The sequence below is a fragment of the Leopardus geoffroyi genome, chromosome X, assembly GCF_018350155.1.
Source record: "Leopardus geoffroyi isolate Oge1 chromosome X, O.geoffroyi_Oge1_pat1.0, whole genome shotgun sequence".
Classification (NCBI taxonomy): Eukaryota; Metazoa; Chordata; class Mammalia; order Carnivora; family Felidae; genus Leopardus; species Leopardus geoffroyi.
In genome coordinates, this window is record NC_059343.1 from 12990004 (window position 1) to 13014015 (window position 24012).

Consider the following 24012-nt stretch of genomic DNA (forward strand, 5'->3'; position numbering starts at 1 on the left):
TACCCAAGAAACTCACTTCTGAAAACTTCTCAGAAGAATTCAATACTAAAGGTGCTTTTTATTAACCCTGAACTTTATTCCTTACTTGTTCCCTTTCTTATGATCCTTAATGCTAGTAGCTAGGAACATCCTCCTCATTCAAGAGTGACACACGGAGAGCAAGAAGGAAGCGAAGGGTCCGTGGGTCCAGCTGTTCAATGCTTTACTTTGAAACCCTTCCTCCACTTCTTCCCAGATTCAGAGGCTTCTGAACACTTTCCTCTCCCTGCCCTCTGTCCCCATCTCCTCTCTTCTTCCTCCTCATCTCCTTAACCCTGCCATGTCTCCATACCACGCCCGGAATGCCAGTGTTGGGGGGACAGGTGCATCACTCCCTCCAGACCCACCTGGGTTTGCTGTGTGCCACAAAATCAATTTAGAACCGAAGGCCCTCTACTAAAGGTCATTCTCCTCATGCAAGGCCATCCAGAGAAGAGCTAGCCCCTTGCAGTATGAACCCAGTTTCCTATGTGGACTTCATCCTCCAGCCTCCTCTAAGCCAACTGCTCCCCATGACTGCCTAGATTCCTCTAAGTAAGCTAACAAGTGTGCCCAGGACCGGACCTTGGCAGAGGAGTTTCTCAAGAGAAGTCTCCCCATTTGGTTCCTGATTGGGATTCTGCCACTACTGGTTCTTATTTCAGAGGCTTCTAACTTCAGAGAAGAAACTTTAAGAAACCATGAGACTGGGTTCTCTATCCATACTGAGAGCCACCTTTGGCTGAACTTCATTCATTTCCATTCTGTCACAGTAGAGTCATAATCTCTGTGTCAAGTGATAGCTATGGAGCGTAAAGGACAGAGACAGCTAACATGCTGGGACAAAAGCGTGGCCCAAATGTACACTGAAAAAAAACATAAGCTTTTAAGTCACAAGGATCTTTATGAAGTGCATGTTCTGTACCAGACACTGCACTGAGAACTTTATACACACTTTCTCGCAAGCTAGCTGTGAGACTTTGGGCAAGGTGGTTAACTTCTCTGTTTCTGTTTCCTTTGCCAGATACAAATAGCTACTTTACAGAGCTATTTTAAGGATTAGTTGAAATAACATGTGGAAAGTTCTTGGCACATGGTAGCTGTCCTAGTCAGCTTGGGCTGCCATAACAAAATACCATAGACTGGATGGCTTAAACAACAGAAATTTACTTTCTCGCAGTTCTGAGGACCGGGAAGACCAAGATCACAGGGCCAGCTGATTCACTTCCTGGTAAAAGCTTTCTCACTTGAGTTACAGATAGTCAACTCCTCAATATGTCCTCACATGGCCTTTCTTCAGCATGTGCACAGGAAAGGAGAGACCTCCTTCTCCAAACACTGTCACAGTGGGGGTCAAGGCTTCAACATTGGGGAAACACAAACATTCAGTCCATAATTTAGGCATTATGTGCAGTAGCTATTATTACTATTACAACTATTATTTATATTATATTATTAACAAGACAGGTATCGACACTCAGAAAACAGCTACGATGGCATGGCTTAGTCTAAAACAAAAGAACTCTCGTTCTGACTTGAGCATCCACTGACCTGAATTGACATTGGCAGAAAGTAAAGCGTCAGACTCTTGGTGCCCCTTCTGAGACTCCCACCGCTGAAGCAGCACTGAGCTATCTCACCTTCCTGTGCCTTGAGGCCTCTGGCGAAAACTGGTCTGCCATTACTGGTTGAGCACAAACGGTCTGGGCAAGCTGCTAACCAGGATCCTCATGACCATCCACAGGGCATCCTCTGTGTCCTACACCACATCTAAAGTGTGACAGTCCTTGGAGCTCCACTCTCTTCCAGTTGTGAGACTTGAAATCTTGGTTGCTCTTCCTGATCCCAAGGATCCACAGCACCCAGGATCAAGATATTCCCCTCTTCAAACTGCTACGCGGATGTCTCTACCTTCTCCTATTCTCTGATGATCCAACCAAGGTATAGGTAGTCTTCAGGGCAGCCTTCGCACCTCCCAGAAAATTCTTCCTTTTCCATCCTGGAAAGGGTGATAAGTATGTTTATTTCTACCCTGAAGAACAGCAACTTCAAGTAAATAAGTCAAAAATAAATTTGTCAGGGGGCACCTGGGTGGCTCAGTCGGTTAAGCGTCCGACTTCGGCTCAGGTCATGATCTCGCAGTTCGTGAGTTCAAACCCCGCGTCAGGCTCTGTGCTGACAGCTCAGAGCCTGGAGCCTGTTTCAGATTCTGTGTCTCCCTCTCTCTGATCCTCCCCCATTCATGCTCTGTCTCTCTCTGTCTCAAAAATAAATAAACATTAAAAAAATTTTTTTTTAAATAAATTTGTCAGTCATTTCTCCATGACTTTCAAAAAATATTTGCTGATAGAGAGATAAGAGGATACAAAATTTCAAGAAATTCAGTTAAAGGGGAACAAACATCCTCATTTTTTTTCATGGAATATGGAATACAGTCTTTCATGGAATATCGACCTCATAGGTTCTTAGAGACCATTTAATCTATACTTCCAGATGAAATGTTAAATTCTCTCTCAGTCAACTACACCTTTTGTCTCATCAAATGCCAGGAAACTATCTGATAAAAAGAACATCAAGCTGGATCTCAAGAGATCTGGGTTCTGAACCAAACTCAGTCTCTAATAGGGCTTTCAGCTTCCTCGTCTCTATCCTTAACATTCTGCAATGCTTCAAGAAACAAGATCCTGGACTCCATAAGTGGTTACAACATCTAAACATTGTCTTCTGTTGTAGAGGGGGCCCCCTTTCTGAATGTCCACTGTACTTCAAAGAGCAGCGAGAACCATCACTAACCATTCACTCCAGCAAACACTGATAGCATACCAATACAATTCCTGATGGATTCAAATATTTCAAAAGTCCTTGAGCACCTGTTCATTTGTATCCTTATACAAGCTTATGATATATGCTCCTTTTATTTAGCACTACATTTTTAGGCATTCATCTTCTGCTCTTGAAACACAGTGAAAATGGGATAAAATTTCAATATACGTAGACTGAAGCTTGCTTTCTTTGAAGGCAAATATCACCCCCAGCTTTATCACTCAAACATAATATTATAATCTTCAGGCTGAAAAGTGAAAACGAGACACAAAGGTAGAGGCTTTCTCTGTGGTTGAAACATCACTCCTGCCTTCAGATATAACAAAGTAGAACACAGGACCTGGCATAAACCCTACGATACCCCTCATGTGGCACACAAGAATCCAGGAAGCAGATGGTATGGTACTCCAGGCTCCGCTTTTTCTTATGTGGAAAAGTGGATCAAACTGTGGGCTTCAAAGGAAGTTGCAAAAATAAAACTACATTCACATCAGAAGTATTTATTGATGGGATACCTGGGTGGCTCAGTCTGTGAAGCGTCTGACTTCGGCTTAGGTCATGAACTCACGGTTTGTGAGTTCGAGCCCCACATCAGGCTCTGTGCTGACAGCTCGGAGCCTGGAGCCTGCTTCGGATTCTGTGTCAACTTCTCTCTCTGCCCCTCCCCCACTTGTGCCCTGTCTCTCTCTGTCTCTCAAAAATAAATAAATGTAAAAAAAAAATTTTTTTTTTTAAAAAAGAAGTGTTTATTGGGCTAGCCTGTGCCCCCGCCTTGTGCTAGCTCAAACGAAGCAGAAGGGCAAGAAAGTCCCTGTGCCCACCCTCATAGATCGCAGCCTCTGTCCACTTACCACAAGTAGGACTGAGTAAATCTTTTCAGACACCATGAAGGATCCATTTGCACCATGAAAATTTTACTGGTTGTCTTCTGAGGTGAAGGAGGAAGTTACATTGCACAGCACACATGTCTCAAAAAATTTCCTATAAATCTCTCTCCCCAAGTCTGTTCTCTGAGCTGTGCAATTCCCTTTTTCCTCCATCTCAGACACCACCATCCTCTCCACTTATGTGGAACATTTTAGCCTTTTCCTGGCTTCTCACCTTCAGTCTTGTGTATCCCCACCCAAGAGTGAGGTTGTAAGCTTCCTGAAGTCAAGAATTGTGCTTCATACTTCCATAGCACAACAAAAAACACTTTCACTTTTGAAATTTTCCATTCAGGGCACCTGGGTGGCTCAGTCAGTTAGACGTCCAATTCCTGATTTGGGCTCAGATCATGACCTCATGGTTCCTGAGATTAAGCCCCCATGTTGGGCTCTGTACACAGAGCCTACTTAGGATTCTCTCTCTCCCTCTCTCTCTCTCTGCCCCTCCCCTGCTCACACACGTGTACTCGCTCTCTTGCTCTCTCTCAAAATAAATTTAAAAACTTTAAAATATATAAAAAAATTAAAATAAAATAAATAAATAAATCTCTATTCTTTCCCTAGCAGCAGGCTGGGGATAAGCAGTTATGGAGAGCTGGAGATACCCCTGAATGCCTTATCCTCAGTAAAATGACTTTTCCATGCATGAGGAATACTGTTGACTGGGAATACACAAGACTGGAGAAAGAAGCCAGGACAGGAGGAGAAAGGAAAGAAATGAAGAAAGGGGAGTAGCCTGGAGGGATAGGTGGGGTGGGTGGTGATGTTGGAGCTAAAACCAGAGAGTTTAGTGGCTGCGAGGAGAGACTTAGCAAGAGATACTACAGAGATTCTTTGAGAGACATGAGTGTGTTGTACGATATGCATCAGTACCTAGCATAGAGTGCAGGCTTTACATGCAATGAAGGAGTAATGACAGCAGAAGTAATGACAATTGCCCAAGCGTGAATGGTGAGGGCCTCCATAAGGGTGACAGAAGAGAATATTCTGAAATACGATGTCAAAATTTTATGTCTTTTTTAACATGACTGAATAACAATTTGTAAATGTCCCCCACCCTAAAACCACTTTCTCCCCTCCCTCCAAATATCCTTTGCATCGTTCAAGGCTCAGATCAATTTCCATTCCCTCCATGAAGCCTCCTCAAACGTTCTGGCCATCAACTCTTCCCTTCTTTCAACTTATAGATATAATTCGTATTGTTGAGCTGCTGTCTTTGAATCCTGCCATCTATCCAATATGTTATTATGGAAGTAATCCTTAACCACAGCTTTCATCACATCACATCTTTACAAAAAAATTTACTGGCTTCTCTCTGGCAACAGGACTTTTTAAAAATTGAAGGAAATCAGTCCTTTATGACCAGGAAAAATTGATTCTACAGGTATCAGCTTAGTACCTCTCTTATACAAGCATTTTCCCAGAGCGTGAGTGAATATAGCAATCTGTCATATTCCATTCCTTTCTCATACTATTTCACAATTTAGATCCTGTCCTGCTCATCTACATGCCAAATCAATACAGCTTCTGAAAATCCAGAACCACAATGTACAAAACTTAAGGCAATATACTAATGTATTTCAAAGCCTAGCATGGCCTAACAATCAAAGATTTACTCACTGCATCTTCCACAGAAATATGTAAATGTTATTAAAAGGATTCTAAATACCCCCTTTGGAAGGAATCATTCTAAAACTTTCATTGTTGGACTATTGTAACTGCTATTTAAATATTTCCAATCCAGGGATGCCTGGGTGTTCAGACGGTTAAGTGACAGACTCTGGATTTCAGCTCAGGTCATGATCTCATGGTTTGTGAGATGGAGCCCCGCATGGAGCCCTGTGCTGACATTGTGAAGCCTGCTTGGGAATCTCTCTCTGCCCCCCTCTCTCTCTGCCCCTCCCCTACTCTCTCTCTCTCTCTCTCTCTCTCAAAAAAAAAAAAAAAAAAAAAAAAAAAATCCCAGTCCAGTCACACTCTCCCCACTACATGGTTTTCCTGAAAGTTTATCCTAACTTTGAGAATGTTCAAGAGTCTGGAACCAAAATTTCAACTGATTAAAGCAACATTTTCATCCCTGGCTGTGCGTCAGAATCCTTAGTGCTCCCTCCAGGCCATTAATTCAGAATCTCCAGAGATGGGCCTGGACATCGGTATCAGATTCTCATGTGTGACCAGTGTTGGGAGCCACTGTATTAGAGGAGTTAACTGCTGCTATCTTAGTAGAAGTGGGGGGGGGGGGGGTGCATATCTAGGTCCGACAGAGGGAGTTCATAAGCCCAAAACCACACCAATTCCTGAGAGGGCTGGCAAGAGCCAAAAAGGATGCCAGCTTTGGATAACCTGGGCACCGTGCAGAAATAAGGCAGAGCACATCCAAGAGGGGGAGGGCACCCCAGCCACACACACTGCCTCCTTGAGGAACCAGCCATGTTTCTAAAGTGAGCTAGACACACAGAATTGTTCTGATATCAAGAGACTCATGTAGCAGTAAGAAGAATTGGTTAAACTTTCCTACAACACTCTCTTGCTTCTAGAGAAAAATCTATATGATCTGTAATTCTGCAGGGAAGTCCTATGTCCTCTGATCTCATTTAAACCACCATTAAATTACTTCTTCTCAACTGACATTAAAAACAGTAAAGATGGGGACATCCAGCTGGCTCAGTGAGTAGAGCATGTGACTCTTGATCTTGGGGTCATGAGTTCAAGCCCCACATTGGGTGTGGAGTTTACTTTAAAAAGAAAAAAAAAAGCAGTAAAGATGTTGTTGAATGGCTATGTATTGACATTGATTTTTATATCAACCACTCCTGTCTTTGGGGCCAAGCTCCCAGACTAAATTTTCAGGAAGACTCTGGGTAAAGTTCAGTGAACAAACATGACCTCAAATGGTACAAGTGAAACTGTTCATCAGGCTTGCTTTAGCTTGATACCACAGATGACACAGTAAGCCGGAGGCCAGTCATGACTCAGCTCTGGTAATTAAAATCAATTACAACCTTCAGATAAGATTATCTTTCAATCCTGCTACGGTAAATGCTCTTTTTTACATTTATATCATTTTTACAGCTTCTAGATATTTCCAAAACGTGAATTCAGTTGTTGACAAAGTATTAACAGAGCCTTTACATTCTTGAGGGAAGTGAATCCTCAAATTGACAAATATTACACGGACAAAAAATTATGTTTCCTCCGTTACATAAAATAAAAAGTAACTGTGCAATGTAAGTCAGCTTCCTAGGCTCCATGCCTAAGAGAGAAAAGCAAAACCTGTTGCCCTCCTTGTCCTTAAAATTCAGGGTCACAAGACCCTCAATCTTATTTCTCTCCTGCTCCCCCCAACCACCCAAACCATGTCCCCGACACACCCTCATGCCAGCCTGTCCTCCCCCTCAGCCTGGAGTCCAGCCTGGAGCTGAGCCTGCCTTCCATGTTGTCCCTAGGCTCCAGCCCTCAAATGTAACTCCATCGTCCCAAAATGGTGAATGTTTTTCTTAGGAGATGTGCTTTGGACATCTGACATAGGTGCGAGCCATGCCCCATCAGACCACTCTGTCACCTCTACTCTCTCACTGTGCTCATTCTCTTGCCCACCAGCCTCCCAGCAAATGATATATACAGGTGTGTATGTGTATGTGCATCAGTGTGATAAGTGAAAGAAAACAGAGGATCTTTTCCTCCTCCACCCCTCACAGCCTCCCTATCACCTCTACCCACTCCTAGTTTATGGTTGTGACAAAGAGCTAAAAAGAGCAAGCATATGAGCACAAATGAAACAGGACACCTCACTCCAGTACCATGTATCAACCAACCAGCCATCGATCTTTGATACCTCAAGATGTAAAGACACATACTTCAAATTCTTACACCCCCAGACACTAGGGTGTCATTTTTCCATTGTATGGAATGTGTAGGGTGGCATATGCATGAAAAGAGTCCCAGAAACCTCAGCATTACAGGTCACACTGTAAGCTTCTGATAGCATCACCTTGAAAGTGAGTGCCGGGATTAGGGGGGTGGCAGGAAAAGGAAGGATGACTCCAAAGAGAAGGAAGTAAGGTCCTTTCCTAGACTCACAGAACTTGGAAGTTGAAGGTTCTTATTTGAGTTTCATGGCTTCACAATGACCTCAAATAAGTGGTTATCCAACCTGTGAGTAATGCCTCCTGAAGCTGCCCATTCTATTTTCTGACTGCTAATAACCAGACACATTAAAATAAATCTCGACTGTAAGCTCCACAGATCTTAGCCTGTGTTGGGTTCGTTGATATGTTCGTTGATATGGGTACCCAAATAGTGCCTGGCACAGAGCAGTCAGTCATAAAATAGTTGTTAAATGAAAGAGTGCCTCCCAGTGGCTTCCCATGATTCTATTTCTACCCTGGAAAATCCAAAAGAAGAAGGCACCTGGGTGGCTCAGTAGGTTAGGCATCTGGCTCTTCATTTCAGCTCAGGTAGTAATCACTGACAGCATGGAGCCTGCTTGGGATTCTCTCTCTCCCTCTCTCTCGGCCCCTCCCCCTCCCTCAAAAGAAATAAGCTTTTTTAAGAAAGAAAAGAAAATCCAAAAGGCAGCTATTTTTCTTCACTGTAACAGCCCAGCAAATATTTTAAGACAACTATCAACTATCATGTTTGCCCCTTCCCAACCCCCACTGCAAATTTTTTATTTTCCAAGTTTAACATCTCTTTCATTTACAATCATTTCTTATAGGGTAGGACGCCAATCCCCGCTCCCAACAAGATTTACTAGATGCCTATTGTACGGTCACCACTGGGGAAGGGTGGGGCCCTCAAAGAATTATAAATAATATCTATTCCATCAGAAACTGACTCTGTCGTCCACCCCAATTGTTCTAATTTGTCCATCAGGACAATTATAAAAGACTTTGGCAAATGGCTAGCATAAATCCAGATGAACTGCATCTACTACTTTGTCCCAATAGAGCTATCTGGCTACCTCATCCACCAGGGGAAGGAGGAGAGGAGCAGGAAGAGGAGGAAGAGGAAAAAGAAATGAGGTTAATTTAGCACTACTTCATGACTTCATGCAGTGGTTCTCAACCTTGGCTTCACTTTGGAATCACTTAGGAAGTCTCCATAAAAGACTCCTAAGACCTCATCTGAGAGATTCTGATTTAATTGCTCTGGGGTGTAGGCTGAGCACCAGGACTTTTCAAAGCTTCCTCTGAGTGACTCTAATGTGTAGCCAGGGCTGAGGACCACTATATATATTCATGCAGACTCCTGGGAATCAACCCATCTCTTTTAATGGGCTCACAATCTTTTTTTTTAAGCTCGTTCTAGAATATTGCATCTGGCCTTCCACCTGGTTTTGAAAGTAAAATTTTACTGGAACACAGCCATGTGCATCCATGTACATATCATCTGGTTACTTTCATGCTTCAACAGCAGAGGAGAGTACTTGTGATGAAGACCATGTGGCCCTCAAAACCTAAAATATTTACTATCTGGCCCTTTAGAGAAAAAGTCTGCCGACCTCTGGCTTAAAATCAGTATCAAGTTCACCAGCCTATAGTTTGGGGAATTCATAGGCTTTCTCTTTTCAAAGATCAAGGCGCTGTTGTTTATTTGTTTGTTCTTAATATTTGGAACTTCCAACCTATTATTCTCCTGGACCCACTTCTACTATCCATGATTTCTTGAGAGACTGGCAATATCATATATCACAACTCTATAAATATTAGAAGTAATAGATTTTATTCTGATGTATGAATGTATATAGTAGAAACTCTTTCAAGGTCGCCTTTGACTGCATTTAATAACTGTCATGTACATGAGAGTATTGACCAGAATGCATGTGCCTTTTATAAGTGTTTACTTACACTTCCTATCTGAGCATTCCACATACTGTGGTGCAGCCGAGTGTCCTACGCCATTGTCTGAACCCGCAAGCTATTGAAACCTAAGATTATAGTATACATAACACATAATACTTGATATATAATGTTTACTGTGTAATATATACCATATGATATCTGACAGGCAAGTTATGTCTGTGAGGCAGGTATCAATGCTGTCACACTCTCTCTCAGGCATTGTGGATTCTGCCTTGCAGGCGTTTCTAAAGCTTATGATCAATGCTCCATGGGAAATGAGCCCTAACATAAATGTGTTCCACTGAAACTTTAGGCATGAAGAATACAAGGGAAGACACTGAGACTTGTAAGAATATCTACCCCACCTGACTTTCCTTAGATTATTCCCATATTGCACAATAATCTGGATTTCTGGTATCATTCAGCATGGTCTTCTGGCAGCGTGGTCTGAGCATTTGTAATTATATATAATTTTTGCATATGTACTCTACCCCAGGTGAATCATCAGAATTAGTGGTATTTTTCTCTATCACCTGCACAGTTAATGTGGGCTTTCTTAGAGCCTTGTTTCCCATTGGACATTGATAAGTCCTAGAAATTGCCACAGCCAGAGAAACTGCATCAGAGCACGGACCTGCTTCAATCACAGACTTGCTCTGGTCCTAACAGCTTCCAAGTTCAGAGGACATGATGCTGAGCCAGGATGCTGGCAGTCCTCAGAAATTAAATGTGTAATCATGCCTCCTGCATGAAAATCACTTTCGTCTCAGTCAATAAGCTTGTGAAGAAAATGGAATCATTAACTGGAATAGTGGAATCTAAAAAAGCATTTTAATGCATTTACTATATGAAATGCTTTCACCACTAGAAAGCCATTTGATCGGGGGTTGGGGGGGGGGAGGGATTGCTGGGAATTTACAAAGGCTAAATGATCTTTGGAGCTACTCCTAAACCTTTCACTGGTTTGATTCAAATCAGAAGTAATGAAAGGCTGTACGGCATACCCCACCACCAATATACACAATTTATTCATGTATACTTTGACAAGAAGATACAGGAACCCATTTGGATTACCTTAAAGACACAAATATTGAAAATACCCAGTGGCACATGCACCTGGTCCTGGAATGGCCAAGAAAATGTCTCTCAGCTCCACTTCAGCTGAACTGCCATCTTATTACTCAGTGGTGGCTAGCCCTGCTTCCTGGTCCCTCAAGTTGTGACAGTCTACACATCACTGCCGATTTCTGGAAATCCACTTCAAATGGCTGCAAAGGGCTATTGTACTTTTAGTGTTGAGTGCGTGGTTTTTATGATCGAATTCGTTTCAAAAGCACTCTATCTGTGGCGGGTTTGTGCTTTATTTCTCTCAGACAGAATGTTTAATTAACCGGAAGACCTCAGTTTCACATGTAGTGGTACACAGTTGAGTACATCAAGTCACAGAGAAATAATTGCTCTGAATCCACCCCTGAGCGGGGAAAATCATACTTTGTTCTTTCCCCTATCAGAATGTTCCACATCCCAGTAGAGAGGGGATTTGACCTCAACCCACAACCTCTGAGCAGGGAAGATCACATTCTGTTTTTTTCTCCCTCTCAGTGTCCCACATCTCAGGTAAAAAATGGTAAAGGTGGGATCTGACACCGGCCAGACTGGCTGTAAAGCCCACGTTATCTGCACTTCACGATAACACGTTAGATTATGCTTTAAATGCAGTACGAAGGCTGCTTGCTCCTTAAAATAAGGCTGGGGTAAATATTTTAATAAAGCAATTTGTCACCTGATACTCTCTGTTGGTCAAATTCAAAGTTAACACAGTCGTTATATGACCCAGCAATGCTACTCCCGGGTCGAATTCATTTCAAAAAATGTGAAAACATATGTTCACACAAAAACTTGTACATGAATGCTCACCGCAGCATTATTCACAACAGCCAAACAATGGAAACAGCCCAAATGCCCATCACCGATGAGTGGATAAACAAAATGTGGCATTTCCACACAATGGAATATTGTTCAGCCATAAAAAGGAATGACATTCTGACACCTGCTACAACATGGATGAACTCTGAAAATACCACACTGAGTGAAAGGAGACTCACACAAAATCTACATACATATGACTATATTTATATGAAATTTCCATAAGAGGTGAATCTATAGAGACAAAAGGGAGGTTAGTGGCTGTCGACAGCTGGGGAGATGAGAGTGGGAAATTGGGAGTGACCGCTAACAGGTACAGAGTTTCTTTTGGGGGTGATAAAATCTTCTGGATTAGACTGTGGTGATAGTTGCATAACCCTGTGAATATTCTAAAAACCACTGAATCATAAACTTTGAAACTCTGAATTTTATGGTATGTGAATTATATCTCAAATTTTAAAAAGAAATGAAGGAAATAAGGGAGGGAGAGAGAAAGAGAATGAAGAAGGGAAGGAGGGAGGGAGGGAAAAGGAAGGGAGAAAGGAAACCCAGCACTAAGAGAGAGGACTCAGGTACCTGGGTGGCTCAGTTGGTTAAGTGTCTGACTTCTGCTCATGTCATGATCTCGCGATTTGTGAGTTCAAGCCCCACATCGGGCTCTGTGCTGACAACTCAGAGCCTGGAGCCTACTTGGATTCTGTGTCTCCTCTCTCTCTCTCTGCACCTCCTCTGCTCGTGCTCTGTCTCCCTCTCTCAACAATAAATGTTAAAAAAAAATTTTTTTTAATTTAAAAAAAAAAAAAAAAAGGAGAGAGAGAGAAGACTCCAGGAAGAAACAAACTTGGAATGGAGGGGGAGAGAGGGCTCCCCGGGGTTGGCATTCAGCCCTCACTGGGGAAGGTGGAGCTGGGGAGCACTCGTTAGCAGAGAAGTTTGTCCGATTGCCCTGGGCCAGAAACAAGCCAAGAGCCATGACTGGGAGCTACAGGCCAGGGCTGGCAAGCTGGAAATCCCCCTATTGGGAGCCAGCAGGGGAAGGTGGTGGGAAGAAAAATGCCCCTCACGGTGCCGATGAAATTCACCGGGAAGCTGCCCTTAGAGGTACTGTTGAATTTGCTGGGAAGCTGGCAAGGGTATTGGCCAGACTCTACAGAAAGCCACAAGGGTGCCACCCAGGGCGGGGGGCTGTTGAACGCACAGGGAAGCCAGCCAGGGCACCTAAGAAAGGTGTTGTTTCTGGGCCCACCCAGCAGGGGCACCTGCAAAAGTTGCCATGAAACTGCCTGCAGGGGTGCTACTGAAACGCACCGGGGGGAGCTTCACCAGCCCAATGCCACAGGAGGAAGAAGCGAAACACACCGAAAGCAGGAATAGAAGCCCCTTCCTCCTCCAGAGTTTCTCCAGTACCCTCGACCTATTAAACATAACCTTGTGCTGGCTGGCAATGGAAAACCATTCGAGTATCACAATCAGGGCCACAAAGAGCATATTTGAGCTGAAAGACAAGAAATTGATAATGGACACAGATACTAACAGCTGTTCTTCAAACAAAAAGTTTGTGCTCACATAAAGTTTGGAAAACACTACTTAACATACCACCCTCATAATACACATTAGTGCTTTAGCGGCTAAGACATCCCTTGGAAAAGAATCCCACTGACTCTGCTCACGGTAGCATTTCTTACTTGATCACAAAACTCTGTTTCTTCTTCTGATGAGCACCCCACAGAACACTCCCTGGGAAACTGCTCCGAGCACAGTGTGGTGAGACTGGCATACAATAAACACAAGAGAGAAGCAATGGTGTTGGACAGCAGCTTGTGTGCCTTCACTGAGTCACATGGAGCCCGTCTGCTGTTTAAGGGACTCCTGCGGAACAGAATGCACACAAATGAAGTCATCTGGCTGGGCTCCTTCATGGCATTTCCATCATTTTATTTACTGCACACAAACCATAAGTTCTGCAGACATTGTGGAAATACAGTTTATTTAGGTAACTAAAAATATCCCCTGAATGGCATTTGGCCATTGCTACATTTCTCAACTCCTCCTGTTTGCCCAGTTCTTGCTCTAAATTACCCCTTGATGATACAATGGAAAGAGGATGGAATTTAAAAACCAGAATTGATGGTATTAGGGTCACGGGCCTTAGAATACCATAATCCTGCCTGGCCAATCACTCCATTTTCCCTTTGGGGGGTTCCTGAGTAAACTAGGAGGACAAAAAATAACGGATAAGAATCAAAGCAGTGTTTTATTGGGGAGCCTGGGTGGCTCAGTTGGTTAAGCGTCCAACTTTGGCTCAGGTCGTGATCTCACGGTTCGTAGGTTCGAGCCCCACATCAGGCTCTGTGCTGACAGCTCAGAGCCTGAAGCCTGTTTCAGATTCTGTGTCTCCCTCTCTCTCTGCCCCTCCCCTGCTCCCACTCTGCCTCTCTCTCTCAAAAATTAAAAAAAAAAAAAAATTAAAAAAAAAAAAAAACAAAACAGTGTTTATCATATGTCCACTGAAAAGGGCAGAATCCAGCAAAGGAAAGGGTGAGCATAGGTGAGCTATGTGGGGAGAAAGTCCCTACATCATTCAGTCTTGGGATCAAAATCCAGTTCTATCCCACAACTGGCAATGTAGGGGAGGAAAAAATTATTTTCGGCTATCCTTCCAAATTCCCAGCTGGGACCCTTGCAGCTGAAGACAGATTAACAAGAGAAGCAAACTGAAGGCTATTAACATGTATACCTCATGTACATATGGGAGATACCCTGGAAAAACTGAGTAACTCAGAGAGTTAGCTTAGAATTCAGGCTTAAATACCATCTTCAGCTAAAAACAAAAGAGACAGAGAGAGAGAAGAGAGAGAGAGAGAGAGAGAGAGGTGTGAGGGAGGACAATTATGGGGAAGTGACCAGGAAAAGTACAGGGAACAAGAGTAAGGTTTGTTATGCAGATTTAAGCCAGTGTCTTCTCCATTAAAAAGGACATGTAAGTAGCAATCCAAGCTACCAGAAAGATTCAAATTACCTATCTAGAAAGTAGAGGATTCCAGCCCTCTCTGCTCATTTGCTCTGGGGGAAGCCAGCTGGTACACTGTAAGCATGCCTACGGAAAGACCCATGTGGTCAGGAACTGAGGGAGGCCTCCGACCAATAGTCATGAGTATCTAAGACCTCCTGACAACAGCCATGTGAGTGGGCCATCTTGGGATCAAATCCTCCAGCCTCAGTCAGGTCTTTAGCTGACTGCAACCCCAGATGACAGCTTGGCTACAACCTCATGAGAGACTCTGAGCCAGAACCACCAGCCAAACTACTCCCGTATTACTAACCCTCAGAAACTAGTTGATAATAACTTTTTGTTGTTTTAAGTCACTAAATTTTGGCGTAATTTTTTACACAGAAATAGATAACTAATACAGATTCTCCAAATGTAATTCTGAATAAATCATTCTGAACTCTGGGATTCTACCTCATTTCTCCACCAAAAAAAAAAAAAAAAGTCTTGAATAAAATTCTCTGGTCATGATACCTGATGAAACCAGGATTGAGATCTTCAAATTCTATTATATCACAACGACATTCCTTGAATTTATTCCTACATTCATTCACTCAACAAATGTCATCAAGCACTTAATATGTGCCTGGCAATGTTCTAAATCCCAAGGATAAAGCAGCAAGCAAGACAAAAATCTCTGTCCTCATGGTCCTCACATACTAGTTAAAGAGAAACGAACAACAATATATAGGATGTTAGGTAGTGATAAAAGCTAATGAGGTAAAACAAAGCAGTGACTTAGAGATCAATCAGACTTCACTTCTGGCTCTCAAAAGAGTTCAGGGCAGTCTCCCTCCATGTGGTGATTCGGAGACAGACTCCTTCCACCTTCTGGCTCTACATTCTCAGTCTCAGAGTCCTGTGAAGATGCCTAACAGATGAGGAAAGTGAAGGACAAGAAGGCAGACCTGCTAATCAATCGCCTCCAACCAGGAGTGACACACATCCTTCTACTCACAAACTATAACAAAATGTTACATGGCCCCACCCAGATGCAAAGCAATCTGGGAAATGTAGCCCCAACCAATAGCTCTATGCCACAAAGGGGAGTCAAATCTTTGGTGGGCGGCAAATTTTCTCTGTTACAGCCTCATTGATCTATTCCAGCTCTGCCTGTTCTACCTGCTGGGGCAGACTTAAGCTCAGGCACACTCATGCCGGGAGAAAAATGCCTCCTGCCTTGATATCTAAAGTCCCATCACAGGGCACCTGGCTGGCTCAGTTAGTAGAGCATGCAACTCTTGATCCCAGAGTCGTGAGTTCAAGCCCCACGCTAGGGGTAGAGATTACTAAAAAAATAAACTTTAAAAATAAATAAAATAAATAAATAAGAATAAAATAATAAAATCCCATCACAAGAAACTCAATCCTTTATCTGAGTCATTTCCCTATTTTTTAACAGCTTGCTAAAAATGCAGTCACCTGTAATGGTGGCATATGGAGTTCTCCCCCAATCCTTAAAGAAGCTTATCAGATTTTTTTCTTTCATTCCCTGGAGTAAGAAAAACCAGTTTAGCTGGTAACTCCATGACTCTTAATGAGAGAATAAAAGGGAGGCAGAGCAGGCATGTGCTGATAACCACTCACAGCTTTACTAAGAGTGAGTGGTTGGGTTCTCCATCACAACTTTAAATTACTCCAGGCATCATCTTACCTGCTTATCCACAGCTACTCTCCCAAGTCAAGGGAACACTTTACAAATGCACATTAGCTGCACACAGTCATTCTCAAAGAGAAAAGAATGGCCCCACTTAATTGCACGCGTAGCTAATGTCATGAGTAATAACTGAGATGAAAGTGGTTCATCAAAGCAAGTCAGGAAAGATGAGTCTATTTAAAAGCTAAATGGGGTTCTGAAAGGCAGACCCTGAAAAGAGTGATTTCAAGGCTGATTTTATTTTAATGCAAAGATCCACTTTTTCTTCTCACTCCCTATGATTATTTTATACAAATTGCATTACATCAGTCCCTTGGGAAATACAGGTGTAAGCTCCATTTCCACTTCCTAGGACTGAAAATGACTTCAGAGGAGCTAAATTGGAATTTTAAAATATTCTTTAAACATTCATATGTTCTGGAAGCAATAGATGCAAATGCAGAGACACACTGCCTTGGTTGACAGTTTCAGAGTCTCTAACATCAACCTGTAACCTTCTATGCTAAAGAAATTTGTTCACTCAAAACAATTTAGCAACTTCCTCTTGGAAAGGCAAATTCTCAGCATATTTCCATAAAAGTGAATTAATTTGCTAGGCCACAAGAATAAAAAAAATAAAAAAATAAAAAAAAAAAAAAAACACCCTGGGTTTTTATTAGCAATCACATCTGTTCCAGTTCTGTCTTTGAAACTGAATGTGCAAAATGTCACTACACAGACAGAATGTTGCAGTCATTTTAACCCTGGAGACACTAATATACATGCTGGTCTTTGTGTTTCTGTCTATGACATTAGAGTCAGACATTGTGTGAGGACATTACTCTCATCCTAAAGATGTTTCTTAAAGCCATGTGAGGGTTCCTCATTGGAAAACAGTGGAAAGAAGCAGAATCTACCACCGGGAATATATCACTTTGGTAAGAAGATTATTTTGAGCTAAAGGCAATCAAAATTCAGAAGATTCAGGAAAAAATCTTTATCTCCCTCTCAACTACCTAAATTTACATCAAAAAAGGGGTCTGTACCAGGAAGAGACCTATTACCAGAGATATCTTTTTACCTAAGAAACTTATCTGTGTAACTGGGCAGCCTTTGTTTCCCAAATTTCTCCTTTTCCTTCCTGTGAATGGCCTTTCTCCCCTTTGGATCCCCAGACCCCTACCTGTCTTCTTGGCTCAGAATGTCATATAAGCCTCAACTGCCTGACTGCCTTTGGATCTCATATTTTTATGGGGCTTCTTTATGTACAAATCTAAATTTGTTTTTCTCCGTTAATCTGTCTAATGTTGACTTAATTATTAGAACAGCCAAAGACTCTAGAACAGAAAAAGGTAAAATTTTCCCATGCCTACAACTGTTTGCAACTTGGGTCAGTCCAGGGGATTATCTCTAAAGAATGAGACTGATTTTCTTTAGGTGTCTCCAGGACCATCTTTGAAGGTGTATTAGTTTTCTAGGGCTGTAGTTATCAAGTACCACAAACTCTGTTTAAACAACAGAAATTTTATTCTCTTCCAGTTCTGGAGGCTAGAAGTCCAAAATCAAGACGGTGGCAGGGCCATCCTCCCTCCAAAGTCTATAGAAGAGAATCCTTCCTTGCCTCTTCCAGTTTTGGGAAGCCTCAGGGGTTTCTTGGCTTATCTTGGCATCACTCCAGTCTCCGCCTCCATCTTCACATGGCCATCTTCTCCCTATGTCTTCTCTGTCTTCACTTGATGTTTTCCTCTTCTTATAAAGACACTAGTCTTATTGGATTTTGGCCTGCTCTAATGACCTCATCTTAACTCGATTACATCTGCATTATATCCACACATTCCAGACCGATTTCTCACATTCACAGGTACCAAGGGTTAAGACTTCTATCTACCTTTGGGGGGTGGGGGGGTGGGGGGGGGACACAATTCAACTCATAATAGAAAGTAACCCAGAGAAGGGATTCAAAGCAACGTTGCAAAGATCATAAAGCCCTCAAAGCTGCTTTGCAAAGTAACATTTGCAGAGTCTCAAAGCAAGAATACAAATGAGGTTCACATTGCAGAAGTCTAATGATAAGAGAGTTTACAAACCAAGCTATAGCAATAGCCTAGCCCATGTTCCCAGCCAACACCCCACAGCCTGGGGGCCACCATTCCTCCGGGCGGGCTAAAGTTGCTGAGGCTTCCTCCAGTAGCCAGCCCTACTGTCTGTGTGTCTAAATGACAGAATAGTTCTTGTGGGGTCAGGCACAATGAAAACCAGTCCTAGGTCTAACTGGATCTGCCCCAAATCAACCAGGTCAAGTTCCCCAAGAAGCCTGTGAAGGCACTTTATCAACTCAAGATTTTCAGGCACTAAGAACTTCTCAAAACTACACCAGCTGAGCAGAAGGGAAGGAGGGAACACAGTTATCTGGTAATCCCATTTGCTTAATTACCCACTTAGGAGTGATTTAGGATGGTCAACTTGAAACAAAAGCAGCCACTCTTTCTCTGGTTTCCTGGGGCAGAAGTAGGGCTTTCCTGACACACTCACCCACACATAATACATTTACAGATTCCCAGTCTATCATCATCTTCTCTGGTCAAAGTGGTAAGATGGGGGGCGGGGGGGGGGGGTGCGGTTTGCGGGACTTGCTTTCTGGCCTGGAGAGCCTGGGTCAGCCAGTGCATCTCTCTCCCATAATTCCCAATAACATAATTTAGTTGTCATACTTTTTAAAATGATTTTAAAACTTTAAAAACTCATAAAACTTTTTAAACTCTAAAATTTTATGAGTTAAAAAAATTGTGAAAGTCATTGCCTTTTATTATTTGTGATGTGCTGGGGTCCTCTAAGGTTAAGGGCCCAGAGCAGGAGCGCCCCCCGCCCAACAATGCCCTGATCTAAGGGCAGCACTGATGCCAGGTTGTGATGCATTTGTTTAATAGAACTCACATTCCATTATAAGCCCTGGAGGGAGGTACAATTCCTACAACAGTCCCCACTGTGCAGAAAAGGCAGCCCACACTCATCTCACCACTAGGGGACGAGGTGGTTACTGAGGCAAGTCTGATCCCACTCACTGAACCACCACTGGCCAATCCACCAGGCTCTTCAGAGAAAGAGAATGGCAAGACACCTGTTCCACTTGAAACACTTCAGTGGGGGCAGGAAAGTTCAGAGAGCCAGCACAAAGAAGGTGTGAGCAGTTTTGAGATCCCAATATTGGAAAGAGATCCAGGCTCAAAGTGACAAGACCAGGATGAGCCATATCCTACCTCGCTTAACCCTATGAACTGGCCAAGGCATTTAAACTCTCTGAGCCTCAATTTCCTCTTCTGTAAAATGGGAATAATAAATCATAATGTCTATGCAGTATATTTATATAGGGTTGCTCTCAGGATCGGATGTCCAAGTGTAAACTAGAAATACTAGGTTTATTAGAAACTATTGCTTCTGCTCATACACCATCCACTGTGTTTGCTGGGTAATGACATTTTGTGGCTGTCATTAAACAGAACTCCCTCCAAAGAGTTAGAGGGTTTTTTGTTTTTTTTAGTTTTTTAAAGTTTATTTATTTTTGAGAGAGACAGAGACAGCTTGGGTTGGGGAGGAGTGGAGGGAGAGGGAGAAAGAAAATCCCAAGCAGCCTCCACACCACCAGCATAGAGCCTGACATGGGGCTCAAACTCAAGAAACCAAAACCGCGAGATCATGACCTGAACTGAAAGCAAGAGCTAGATGCCTAACTGACTGAGCCACCCAGGTGCCCCAAAGAGTTAGAGTCTTAGAATGGCTTACCCTCTGAGCCTAACAAATTCAAACTTATATGATAATAATAATAATATTGTTATATAATCAATTAGTTAATATTTTATATAAATACTGAAATAGTAATAAAACAAAGGGGTGCCTATGGCTCAGTCAGTTAAGTGCCTGACAGCAACAGCACGGAACCTGCTTGGGATTCTCTCTCTCTACCTCTGTCTCTGCCCCTCCCATGCTCTCTCTCTCTCAAAATAAATAAACTTTAATTAATAATAATAATAAAACAAGGGCAAGTTTTACCTTCAGCATAGTGGGTAATGATTTATAGGACATAAATAAAGGGAGAAGTGCTGTGAAAATTCACAATATAAATGTAATACCTCTTCTATACTGATGTCTACAGTTCAATCATCAGAGAGTTTTTCCTTTGAATTAAGCACTGCCCCTCTTCCTATGTCCCACTTTAAAAGTCAATAACCTTAAAAAGAACAACATATAAATTTGCTAACATGTCAATACAAACATGCTTATCTTATGGTGTACTTCCCTGATAGGATATGACAAGCCCAAAAGGCCTCTAGGCCCAGGAAAGGAGTAGGAAGTTGGAGAAATGAGTTCAGGAACAGAAAGCAGGATGGTGGGGCAGGTTCAAAGATAAACCAAAGGCAAACTGAAAGTCCCTTCCAAGACAATTCCTACCAACCTCAGATTTCACAACCTCATAACCTGGCCCAGTCTCAGGACAAAAAAAAAAAAAAAAAAAAAAAAAATTGCAGACACACATCTAGCATACAGATATTAAGATTAAAGGAGAAATGAAAAAATATGATATAAATAGGTAACTCTTAAAAAGTAGACATCACAATGTGAGCATTGTAGCCTTTCAGAAGGCTAATAATTTCTCACAAAAAAATTGAGACATCTTCTTGAAGTTTATCTGAAAGAAAAGTCTTTCCAGTTATAATAATCTTACAAAGTAGCAGGGCTGAAAAGGTTTTCTGGCTTTATTAGTGAAAACGGATCTGTCTTTAAGTGGCACAAGCCATGTCCTCTCTCATCTCACATCACTCCAGAACAAGCAGAAAAAAACAAATCTGTACCTGATAACTTCTAAAAACATAAAGAAAATCCAAAGAAATGTCAGCGTAGTTGCCAGAAGTCCTTTACAGAGTAGTTCTTCTTAGAAATGACAAACAGGAAGAAAGTTAATGTCATCTGACAAACATTGGCTGAGACCAGACACAAATGAAACTCCTACTCCTCCCAAAAGGTATGTATCACCTGTAGTGCCCTCAGCCACATGAGTCTGTGGAAGACTGACTGCACCAATTCTCCACGTGTCTCTGTCTCCATGACTTTGCCATGTGATTCTGTCGTTCATCTCACTAAAGACACAGGGTCTATTTCCTCACCCCTTCAATCTGATGTCACCCATGCACTTTGTCCAGTAGGTGAAGCCTAGACCACAAAAGGCCTTGCACGTTCCCACTTGCCCTCTCATATACCTCTGAAATTGCCACAAAAGCATGCCCAGGATGGCCTGCTGGAGGATGAAAGACATATGGAACAGAGCCACAGTCAATGTGGCTGAGGTCAGCCTAACTCAGCCAATAGCCAGCTGACCCCCAGATAAAAGAGCAAGCCCACCAAAGACTGTCAGACACATGAGTGAGCCAAGCCACGATCAGGCAAAACCAGCCTATAGGAACCTACAGGCAGCCAAGCCCCAGAGGTGTGAGCCCAGCAGAGAGCAGCAGAGCCACCTAGCTAACCACCCCAGGTGCACCAGCAATAGATCTTCTTGTTATTTAAGACTAAGGCTTTGTGGTTGTTTATCATGCAGCTTTACCGGGGCAATAGGTAACTGGTACCAAGTGCGAGTTTTGGGGCTCCACTCTTGTGCTTGGAATATCTGGAAAGCCAAAGACAGCTTTATTATACCTGACTACTCAACAGTTTCGTGGGGCAGCCAACCAATGCACTTCCTGCAGCATTTTCCCTTTCTTCCCTAAAGGATGCAAACATATGGGTAACTCTGTGGTAACCTTCCTTGACATCTTTCATCAGAGAACCAGTCCTAACCACATGAATCATGAAGATACTGAAAGAATAAGGAAAGCATATGCCTACTAAAGATACTTGGTGGTAGCAGAGGATGGTATATGTAAAAATTTATAATAAAACATGCACATATGCATGGAAAAGGACCTCAAAGGTTACGTACTGAAGATCCAAAAAGGTTTTTTCCTACGAGGATAGGTGAGATTATGGGTTAATGTTCTTTTGCTTGTCCATGATTCCTGACTTTCCTGAACTGAACATGAATGTATTTGTAATTTCCAAAAGAGAGAAACATAAAACATGAAAGAAACAGTAAAACTTTCAAAGAAAGTAAGAGCAAACATTTAAGTTTATTTTCAGGGGTTGAGCAGGTTATCATTTGTAGTTAAGTCAATTATGCATAACTTTTGGATGAAAATTAATTAGCTGAAATTTAAAAAGCAGAAATCAGGAGACAATTCTGAAAAACAACAAAATCGCTTGCAGACATATAAATAGTTGCCAGGTGCATGCAAATTTGTAATGCTTTTTGTAAAAAGGAAAAGATACAAGCATTTTCTAATAGACTTTTGCCTAGAGCAGGGTCAACAAATTTTTTCTATAAAGAGCCTGATGATAAATATTTGAGGCTTTGCAAGCCAGACTGTCTCTGCTACAACTACTCTGCCATTGTAGCACAAGAGTAGCCCATAGACAATCTGTGAATAAATGGACATGAATATGTTTCAGTAAAACTTTATTTATAATAGCAGGTGGCAGGCCAGATTTGGCCTACAGCCACAGTGTGCCTTCCTCTGGACTAGACAAATTGGTGCCAAAGCAACAACAGCTTATGATCGCATTGGCAATAACTTACTTATGCCAGAGTGATGACGTCTTTTCTGCACCTGACAGTCCCTCTATACCTTTGCCTGCTGTCAAATCCTTTTCCTTCTTTATGTCTCATCCTCCTCTTCAAGAACCCTGAGCTGCTTACCTTAGAAGTATGTTCTAACCACCTGTTTACTTGTACTTCTCCTCCATTAGGCTAACAGCAAGATTATGTCCTAATCACTTTTATATCCCCAGAGCCTTGGGGAGAGCCTGAACCATAATAGATTCTCAACAAATGAATGTGAAGTGAGTGATTATGCAAAACACAATAATGTCAAGAGGCGACAAGCCACAGACTGGGAGAAAATATTTGCAAATGACATCTCTGATAAAGGACTATTATCCAAAATATACAAAGAACTCTTAAAACCCAACAATAAGAATATGAACAACCCAACTAAAAAATGGGCAAGGTATCTGCACAAACACCTCAGCAAAGAAGACTAGAGAGGCAAATAAGCGTATGATAAGACGCTCAATGTCATATGTCATCAGGGACATGCAAATTAAAACAACAGTAGGATATCACACACACCTATCAGAATGGCCAAAATCTAGAACACTGACAATACCAAATACTGGCAAGGATGTGGAGCAACAGGAACTCTCATTCAGTGCTGGGATATTGCAAAATGGGACAGCTACTTTGGAAGATAATTTGGCAGTTCCATACAAAACTACACATGCTCTTTTATACCATCCAGCAATTGTGTCCCTTAGTATTATTTACCCAAAGTAATTAAAAACATATGTCTACACAAAAACCTACCTACAGGTATCTATAGCAGCTTTATTTATAATTGCCAAAACATGGAAGCAACCAAGATGTCTTTTAGTAGGTGAGTAGATAAATTGTCATATATCCAGACAAAGGAGTATTAATTCATGCTAAAAAAAAAAAAAATCTATCAAGCTATGAAAAGACATGGAAGAAACTTAAATGCATACTACTAAGTGAAGGAAGCAAGTCTGAAAAAACAACATACTGTACGATTCTGACGACATGACATTCTGAAAAAGGCAAAAACTATGGGGACAATAAAAAAATTAGTGGTTACCAGGAGTTAGGGGCAAGGGGGAGAGATGAATAGGTAGAGCACAGAGGATTTT

The 24012-nt window shown here is 42.1% G+C and overlaps 1 long non-coding RNA gene across 1 annotated transcript in view; it reads right to left on the reverse strand.

Moving 5' to 3' along the window:
• The window catches only part of LOC123594087, a 276984-nt gene extending 263315 nt beyond the window's left edge, over positions 1–13669 (reverse strand). Inside the window, exons 1-2 of the long non-coding RNA XR_006710664.1 lie at positions 13222–13669; positions 1570–2017 (exon numbers count right to left, since the gene is read on the reverse strand). This is a non-coding gene — a long non-coding RNA (uncharacterized LOC123594087). The remainder of the gene's footprint in view (positions 1–1569; positions 2018–13221) is intronic.
• Positions 13670–24012: the final 10343 nt, after the last annotated feature.